At 40.9% G+C, this 9,759-nt stretch overlaps 1 long non-coding RNA gene across 2 annotated transcripts; it reads right to left on the bottom strand.

The window, feature by feature from the left end:
* Window positions 1–3,932: 3,932 nt before the first annotated feature.
* On the bottom strand, window positions 3,933–6,342 carry LOC133913486 (uncharacterized). 2 transcript variants are annotated; one of them, XR_009909039.1, is made up of 3 exons: window positions 6,198–6,342; window positions 6,000–6,094; window positions 3,933–4,119 (listed from the first exon to the last, which is right to left on the bottom strand). It is a non-coding gene; the product is annotated as an uncharacterized LOC133913486 (long non-coding RNA). The 2 variants fall into 2 exon arrangements; XR_009909040.1 differs by lacking the exon at window positions 3,933–4,119 and adding an exon at window positions 4,379–4,419.
* Window positions 6,343–9,759: the final 3,417 nt, after the last annotated feature.

The raw sequence follows: 9,759 nt of genomic DNA, 5'->3' as shown, positions 1-9,759 counted from the left end.
GCCACGCGACTATATTTAATATGGGTAAAACAGGAAATACGCACCCTAATTAATGACTGCTTGGTATGCGAGATGGTGTCCAAAACGTCAAGAATATTGGAACCGGAGGGAGTACACATTACACTACTTGATGTTGTAGTAACCTATGCTTTGCTTAACGCAATGCGGCTTGCAACGATTATTTAGAAGATGTAGTGCATGTTAGGATCTATTTGGTAGAGCTCTGTCTGATTTAAATTTTTTACAGGGAGTGATTTTCTGAAGGAAGTGATTATGTGGCTGAAAGTGATTCTCTAAAATAAAATATATAGAGAAAGTGATTCTCTGTGAGAAGTGAATCAGAAAAAACTGTTTTTTTCAACTCCTTAACTTTTAATTTATTTTAGAAAATCAACGGATTCCATTCGAGGAGTTAAAAGCTGAAAAGCTACTGTTTAACAGAGCTCCTCCTAATTTTAACCAGAAAGCTACTATAGAAGTTCTGCTAAACATACTCTTAGAATCATTTGCCAGCAAAAGCGAGGTAAGCAAGGATTACCTAGCCTCGCCGGGCAAAGCTAGGGGAAAAAAAAGGTGGTGTTTGAATCTAAACTATACTAGCTCTGCTCCCTTCCTGCCCCTTTATTCTTCTCTTCGTCCTCTTCGTGGTGTTTGAGCATGAACGCTGTTGAATGCACTCCCGAATAAATTGAGCACCAACACTACTGAATGCTAGCTCGATCTAGGCAGCAAGGACTTCGATATGGAGAGCGGAGGGCTCGATTTGAGCATTCCCTCACCAGCTCTATTGAATCCAAGCTGGTCGATGTAAGTTATCGAGCTCGATTCCGGTGATTCTTTGCCGGATCCATTAAGCTCTGCTTGTAATTTCATCTCCTTGATCATTCCAGCCACCACTAGGTGTTGATTTATGCCGTCAGTGATCGTTTTTTGCTACACAATGTGCCTTGTTCTTTGTTGGCTACCACATTCGAGGATGAGACAAAGACATGGAGGGGTTGTGTGGCGTGGCGTTGATGGAGCAAACGTGTAGCCAAAGCTTGCCCATGCCTGTTGGCTTTCCCGCGTGGCCCTTGCCAGTCTAGGCTAGATTGCCTAAGTAAAACAAAGTTTTAGATGAGAACCAAACATTTAGCCTTGTCAGATAAAGAAAGGCAAGCCTTTACCTAGGAACCAAACGTGCCGTGAATAGATAATAAGATATCAAGTTCTAGTTTGAAACGTATGAATTCCATGTGAACTTCCCATGAATTAATATAGATTCAAATAGAGATTATAAGCCTATTTGGTTGGCGTATAACTTTGCCACAATTAAATTTAGGAAAAGTGTGGTGAATAAAATAATTGTTACACTTGTGACAAAATTTGATAAAAAAAACTAGTCTATGACATATGAAGTAGATGGCTAAGAAAATTTAGCACATGGCTAAAAATATATGGCTCATTTAAGGTGTGACATGATAAGATATTGCTAACAATTACAACGTAAGCTTAAACTGAACACTAGTAGACTTAACAATAAATTCAACGCAGGTACGGTGTCCAAACATCAAATTCAAAGAGAGAACAAAGAGATCTTCATCTTCCTGTCGGTTCGAACTGGTCCCATCACGCGCACGGCGCAACTAGTATCATACAAAAGGAACCATTTCGGCGCACATGGTGCGGTCTCACAAAAAAATTGCCCGGCAGTGTTGTGCGTACCACGTGGGTGAAGCCCACTACAGCAACGGCATTCATTCATTGCCGCCATGTCTAACCCGTTTGCTGCTGCTCTCCTGCCACACCAGAGGATTGCCGTGTACCACTCAGGTAGCGTCAGTCTCTACTTGCTCGGCTAGCTGGAACGATAGCAACCCATGAGGCCACGTCACGCCATGAATGGAAGGGAATTTTTTACGTAAACACCTATGATTTATCAGTACTATTAATATTCATATGAAAAGAATATATAAAATAAGTAAAAGAGATGAATAGTTAAGATAAACCGTGTGTATACAAATCCATACGATTTTGCATTCTCCTGCCATCCACGCTTCTGCCGGGGAATCTCATCTTATATTTACTAATTGGAGGTTCTTTTTGATGCCTCCATATTAATCTAAAAAAATCTTAAATTTTTTTATAAAAAAGCAAAATATCCAACCGTCGAATTGATTGATTGACTAACTATAACCATAGATCAACAACTAGAAAAAATAAAAGATTAAAAAATAAATCATAAAGTCTAACTCTAAGACTACTTCTTGCCTTGGCTTTCCTTCTTTTTTTTTTATAGATACCCATTGTCCAACGAGGTTACGTTAGCAAACTACAACTTAGTTACGTCAGTAATAAACACACTTTTTCAAATCAATTAAAATATACCAATTAAATATGCGTGTAATTAAACATTACAAACTTAAAACAACAGAACGCAAACATATTACAGATTATCACATAAAAGTAATATCAAAGAATTTATAATGCATTTTAAAAAATAATATGAGATACGGTGACGACATTAAAAATAATAATAATTTCAAAAAATCAAGAAACAAATAAAAATCAATTTGCATAACACATAAAATGAAAATTATAAATTAGATCTATTCACAAATAATAAATATGATTCCAATATTATGAATAAAAATTACATTTATATTTTAGATTCTAATATTTAAATATAAATATCTGATGTATCTTAGCATACAATCATTATTAACACAAATATCTAAAATTCAGCTGTAAACTAAATTTCTAACCTGTGCAGTCACACATGTCGATGCGCTAGTAGAATGGAATCGAGAATCAAAAGCGGCGAGTCCAATTGCCAGTTGAAGTGCTCACGATCCATGAAAGCGCAGCGCTGCTTACACGGCAGAAAGCAACAGATTAACGGGAGGCAGTGTCCAGTTAGACAAGTAAAGTGCATGCTTGATATGAACCGAGCTCCATGATGACACCGTTAGCAGTTAACGTTCAGCTCCGATCCAAATAAAACGGTAGGTCAAACACATGTCACTGCTATAAAATTGATTATAGATAACGGCTCATTAATACCAATTATATACCGTTTGTGTAAGATTCATTATTGAAAATATATTACTATCGACTTTTAACCTCCCGCGCTCGAACCGAGCTCAACCTTATCTCTTCCGGGTGTCTCTCTCACTCTCTCTCTCATTTTCCCCCTCTCTCTCATCTCTCCTATGTCTTGATGGCTCGACAGAGCGGTGCGACAGGATGACGATGTGGTGGCTCTGCAGCGAGACGACGACGAGGGGGCACTGCAGGGCGATGGCGAGGCAGTTCTACAGCGAGGTGACCCTGCAAGCTGGGCGACGATTGAGGCGGTGCTACAGTAGGGCAACAGCAAGGCAGCTCTACAGCGGGGCGACAGGCAGGAGATGAAGCTGTTCGACATGTCTATGACAGATAGGCCTAGGTGGCAACAGTTTGTCATCGGTTCCTCGTGCTTCTTCTTCAGATACCTTGTTAATGGCATCTACGTGGTGAATTCTAGCTAGTTACAGTATCGATGAGGAAATGTACGAGTATATGTTATAAGAAATCCTCACACAATTTTGTACTCGAAATTCGTCATTCTTGAAGGTGCATTTTCTTATTAACAAGTGGAGCTGCTCAAAAAGGCTGTGTAATTGTGTTGAAATCAATGCATGAATTTTGTGTTGAAATCAATTTGTGTATCAATCTGCGCATAAGGTGGAATCTGGACTTGCAACGATTTGTGTTGAAATCAATTTGTTTCGTAGTTTTAGTTCATCGTTTATGTGATCATTCAAGCTGGAATGAAAGCCGCTCACACTGGCTCGGAGGAGCTAGTCGGAGCGGCTTGATCTGCTCAATTTTTTTTGCTCCTCAAAAAATCCATCACTGCCGATTGGAGTTACGAATCGATATTGATGGAAACTTTCAATACTGATTCTGAAACCGATATTGATAGTTACTGACTATCAGTAGGATTCAGTAAATGCATCCCCGGCGTGTTTTTTGCTGCTCCGGTTGAGTTTAGCTGATGGCAACAGGTGGAACGAACCCGATGCTGAACCCGAACGAGATGCAGGTCAGCTCCTAGTTGCCGTCCCCCAGCAGCTTCATGGTGATAGTGTAAGAACCCTGCAACAAACAGAATGTCAGGAAAAGTTAGAAATATCCTGTATATATGTCACCTGTCTCAGTCCTAAGGAAATCTAACAAGAGAAAATATCCAGTTCGCTAGCAGAACAAATGTGGCGGTATAGTTATGCTTAGTGGTGGGGTGAATGACGGTAACGTATGCTCAATGTTCACTAGCTAGCACAAATTCACCAGTTGCTGGGCAAGAAGTCTCATCACAGAGGTTATGAGTTTCTGAGGGGACTTGGAAAATGAAGTATGTAACATCTATCACCAACTTCCCTTTAGTGATGTTTTTATCTGTATTCATAAAAACGTCCCGTGAGTACCTTGTACGGCAGGAAGCAGCAGATACATTGAGTAGGTGATAGAATTGAAATATCACACACGAAGCAGCAGATACATTGAGTAGGTGATAGAATTGAAATATCACACACTCATGAAAAGCAGATCATAGTGATATAGAGTACACCACCTAGATACTTTTCAACTTCAGATTCATCCGTAGTGTCCCGACATCCATAGATTCATCAAATGTAAGCCAATTTCCTAAGCTAAAAAAATGATTTGGCTTGTATATTGTTACAAGTTCAAAGAACGGCATACTTCTGCCCAACCATGAGAACATGAACGTCTGAAAAAAAAATAGCAGCAAAAGCTACCTGCACGTGTATCATACACTCAATGTCTAAGGCTCAACACTGTCCGGCTTAAGCCCTAGATACAAAATCGCAACTATATCCGGAACATTTGATTAGTACGACCTTTTCACTTATTTGTAACGTTAGTTTCACTCTGAGGGTTATATGACTAGGGCCTAGTGTGGAGATACTAGTGATGTGATTCAAGGAAGTATGTCACTAAAACCCCAATAAGTTGTCATGCAAAAGTTTAAGTTGTGTTAGGTGAAACAGATGAAAAATGTAAACAATTTTGTTAAAATTCTTGCGAGTTGTTCTTTTCCTAAATCATAGAAGCTGCGGCGTAGTATATAATAGATCATGTGCAGGCAACAGAATTGTGACCCAAAGAAAGTATGTACCTAAGTTTTCAAATAATAATATCAGCATGTTGGCTAGGTGGCTTTGTGTCGCCTAGCGGATAGGCGGCCACCTAGTGGAGCAACGTATGAGAAAGGTGGCTATGATCCTAATTTTAGTTCAATCTTAAAGAAGGAATGGTAAATATATAATGGTTGCATTGTAGTCCGAGTCACAATAGTCAGATCGCCCTGTTTTGTAGTCTAACCCTTGCTACTATAGCAACTCAATGGACACATCGCACAAAAAACAACAGACCATTTAGGATACAACTAGTACACCAAAAAGGCCCTCACTGAATCAAACACTGGAATCAACAAAAGAAGAAAAGGATATAAACTAAGGGAAATAGCTGATTCGGCCTGCACACATGCATACGACTTTGAAACTGACGGTGTTTCATGAGCAAACCAACTATTGTAAAGAGCACAACCTAAAGAGAAATGTTTTCTAGATTGTAGCAACCAACCCTATGTCCATCAGAAAGCTCTTCGCCATGCTTGGTACACTACAATAATCCTAAACTCCTAAAATGTGAAACAGGGACAATGCCGTAGAAACGCTACCAGGACACGAAATTACAGCATGTTAGTATTAACAGATAGTTCAATCTCACAACCACAAGCAAAGTTTTTGAGGAAACCACAAGCAAAGTTGCAATACACCAATCTGAGACAACGAATACACTACAACTTCCGGCTAAATGGATAAGTACACTAAAACCACCGGATGCGGCTATACACTCTGAATCGCACGACGCCCTAATCTGCAACTCACAAGTGAAACAAGAGGCTAGTTCGGCGAGGCGTTGAGCCCATCGCAACAGATAGATTGTGTTACCCGTGGAGGCGGAGATCTTGAAGGTTGCGGGCTCGCCCCGGACGACCTCGACGCCGCTCACTTTCACCGGGTAGTCCCGCACTCCCGCCCCCTATCTGCGAAAACCAAACGAAATCACCATCACACAATCCCGCGAAAACAAACTCCCGACGGGGCACGGCTGCGGGCCGCAAGGGAAGGGCTCCAAAGCGCGCTTACCGCAGCAGTACTCGGCGGCGGTGGTGGAAGGGAGGAGGAGGAACGCCACGGCGGCGAGGAGGAGGAGGAGGTGGTTGGTCGCCATCGCTGCAGGCTCTCAGTCTCCGGCGTGGCAGGTGACGCGAAGACGACTCGGTGCGGATGTCGTTGCCACTTGTCGGGACCTCCAAGAGGGAGTGGGCCCGGTCAAGTCAGTGCGACTGCCACAGTCCTGACATGTGGGCCTGCTCAGACTGTGACGTGGGCTGGGCCCATCTAAGTTTCCAGTTCAACTAGGGCCCATTGGTTTCGTCAATCTTGAGATTTTGGGGCGATTTTGTGCTCTGAGTCACACAGTTCGAGATTTTCTGCGATTGCGAGATCATCGAAAAACCAATGGTCACCTCCTGCTGCTGTAAATTCCTCTAAGAAATTTACAGCAGAAGCTTCATGGCAGAATGAACAGGGAACTGTTCCAGCCTATTGCTGATCATTTTATGAAAAGAATCTCTTGCATAGAAGGAGATGGATCTCTTGGTTGGAGCCAAAGAAATTTTGATCAAGTCTGTAGCTCAAGCTTTACCAATGTATGTCATTAGTATTTTCGAGAACCAATGGTCAGCTTCTACTGTAAATTCCTCTAAGAAATTTACAGCAGAAGTGTCATGGCAGAATGAAGAGGGAAGTGTTCCTGCCTATTGCTGATCATTTTATGAAAAGAACAGCTGCATGGAAGGAGAAGGATCTCTCGGCTGGAGCCAAAGAAATTTTGATCAAGTCTGTAGCTCAAGCTTTACCAATGTATGTCATGAGTGTTTTCAAGCCTCCCCTCTCCTTATGTCATGGTCTGGTGAAAAGAATCCGAGCTTATTGGTGGGGTGCTGAAAAGGGCCGGCGCAAAGTTCACTGGATTCCATGGGAGAAAATGATTTTGCCAAAATGTTTTGGTGAGATGGGGTTCAAAGAGTTGTGTTTGTTTAATCAGGCTCTCTTAGCTGCCAAGCTTGGCGTTTGATTATGTTCGCAGATAGTCTATATGCGAAGGTTTTAAAGGCAAAGTACTGTTCCCAAGAAATTTTACTGGATACAGTGTTCGCAAGTGATGCATCTCCAAACCAGCGAGCAATTGAACATGATCTTGAATTGTTGAAAAAAGGAGCGGTGATGTGTATTGGTGATGGGGCTAGTACTAGTATATGGAGAAGTAATTGGATCCCAAGGCCACATAATACGAAACCGATTGGTACAATTGCAAATTGTAGGCTTCGTCGGGTGTCACTTCTTATTGATCAAAGATACAACTCGTGGGATGAAGCTATCCTAAGAAGGTATTTTTTCTCATCTGACGTTGCTGAAATTTTGAAGATTAGGCTTCCTCAGCAAAAGCAACCTGATATAGTGGCGTGGAATTATAAGCAGAAGGGTATTTTTTTTCCGTTCGTAGTGCTTATAAACTAGCCCTCTTCAATGTTCATCTTATCAATCAACCGGCTAGCAGCTTTGCTCCGGATGGTAATCGCAAATTGTGGAATGCTGTTTGGAAAGCTCCTGTTTCATCCAAGGTTCATGTGTTCATCTGGAAACTGATTAATGATGGTTTACCAACCCGTCAAAACCGACATAGACATCATATTGATCCCCTTCAGGACTGTCAATTGTGTGGTTACCCGGTGGAAGATGGTTTCCATGCGCTGATTGAATGTCTTCACGCTCGGGCCTTGCGTGATGCATTGAAGAAACATTGGCTGCTTCCGAAGGATGAAGATTTCTGCTCTCGTGATCCTGAATGGTTGTTGATGCTGCTCGACAAATATCCCAAGGAGATTCATGCTAATATTTTCATGCTTTTCTTGAGAGATTGGACTAATCGGAACGGTGCGGCGATGGCTGGAGAATCAATTTCCATTGATGGCCCGTTTTTTGTTTCTACCAAATATATGGTTGCACTGTGCGCTGTCCGACAAAACAAAAGACTGGATAATCTAAAAGATAAAGCTCCATTATTGTTTACGGGTCATCGTCCAGTTCTAGCCTCAAAAAGTCTCTCTTGGCGTATTCTATTCCATTGCAGAGACACCGAGGAAGTTGAAGACATTGTGTACCGGGATGGTCTTTGTTTGGCTACCCAATGGTTCAATTCGCCGGCTATCTTGGAGTCAGGTTGCTCAGTGGTGGTAGCCAAATTGTTTTCAAGAACGAATGATAGATCGGTGGTGGCATCCATAATAGCTAAAGCTAAGCAGAAGAAGGATAACCTACCTATGTTAGAGATAAAAAAAAATAGGGAGAGCTAATAACAAAGTTGCTCATGAGCTTGCTCATCGAGCCATTGTTTACAAGGATAGCGAAGTAGCTTTGGGTAATTTTCCGGATTTTGTTATGCCTGTTATGTGTAAAGACATTATGCCGTAATCAATAAAGCTCTCCTCCGCAAAAAGAAAAAAATCCTCTAAGAAAGGCTTTTGCTGTAAATAATGCTTTCTTGAAAAATAAAAGCTATGCATATCAAATTCTTACCCAAAACTGTCTGAACCATCGTATACATCTTCGTTCACTATACCTAGTTAGAAATTTCTAGAGCAGTTCCTCTTTTTCAAACGCCCTCTAAAAGTGGATAACATCTGCTTTGCTACATTCTTTAGCTTTCACGTGCTAACAGTTCTTAACTAGTTTTCTTGTTAAAAACTGTGGGAATTTATTATGTCTCTTCTGAAGGATTATGTTGCGGGCAGGGTTAGCTTTACCATCCTTTTTAATTTACTTTTTTTAAATCTTAAGTTTTCTTCTGAAAATTAGCCAACAGCTATGTTGTTCACTAAAGCAGAGGATGAGCACCTAAACTGATCCTGGGACTAAAACCCAAAATGGACAAGAAGGTTAAACAATGCCAAAACTATGCCGCTCGCATGTTCCCAACCTGAAGCCTTTCTTTTCTTCTCAAGATCAATCTGAAGCTAAATTGGATTCCATGTTCTGATCTTATATGGACCTAGAGTCCTAGACTAGTACTTATATTACAGTACAATATATAGAGCAAGATAAATAATTATCCATGTTCTACTTCAAGTCTCATGTTATGAAAGCAACTAAATGATCATTTTTTTCAAATTTTGACCTCAAGTTTCAAGACATTTACGACGGAATTCACGCCGACAGAGATTTTACGGGCAACTAATCGAGTCAGCAGGAATTTTTATCGGTTCAATTTTGCCGATGACCTTGTCGCAGTTGTCAACGGAGCCACCTGTGAAGAACAAAACAAAGATGAGGTGCAGCTGTTGGCCGCTGGTCATCATCACGGGCTCCAGGTTTTTAGAAGAGAACAATCAGTCCTTCTGTTTGTGTTACATTGTTGTATCGATCATTTCAGGTTTATGGTCCTGATCACATGGAGGACAAAAGATTGCAGGAATGTATTAACGGTAATGCTCTGCTCCAAACGTCCGAAAGATAAAAAAAATCAGACGCCGGATATTAAATGCAACATAAAAAATAACTATGACAATAAATTTTTATAACGTATGAAATATTAAATTTGAACATATGAAATATTGGAGATGCAAAAATATAGGAATTAACTAAA

This window comes from Phragmites australis, chromosome 3 (assembly GCF_958298935.1).
Source record: "Phragmites australis chromosome 3, lpPhrAust1.1, whole genome shotgun sequence".
NCBI lineage: Eukaryota > Viridiplantae > Streptophyta > Magnoliopsida > Poales > Poaceae > Phragmites > Phragmites australis.
Note: the sequence above shows the minus strand (reverse complement) of the source record. Positions and strands in the feature narration are given on the sequence as shown.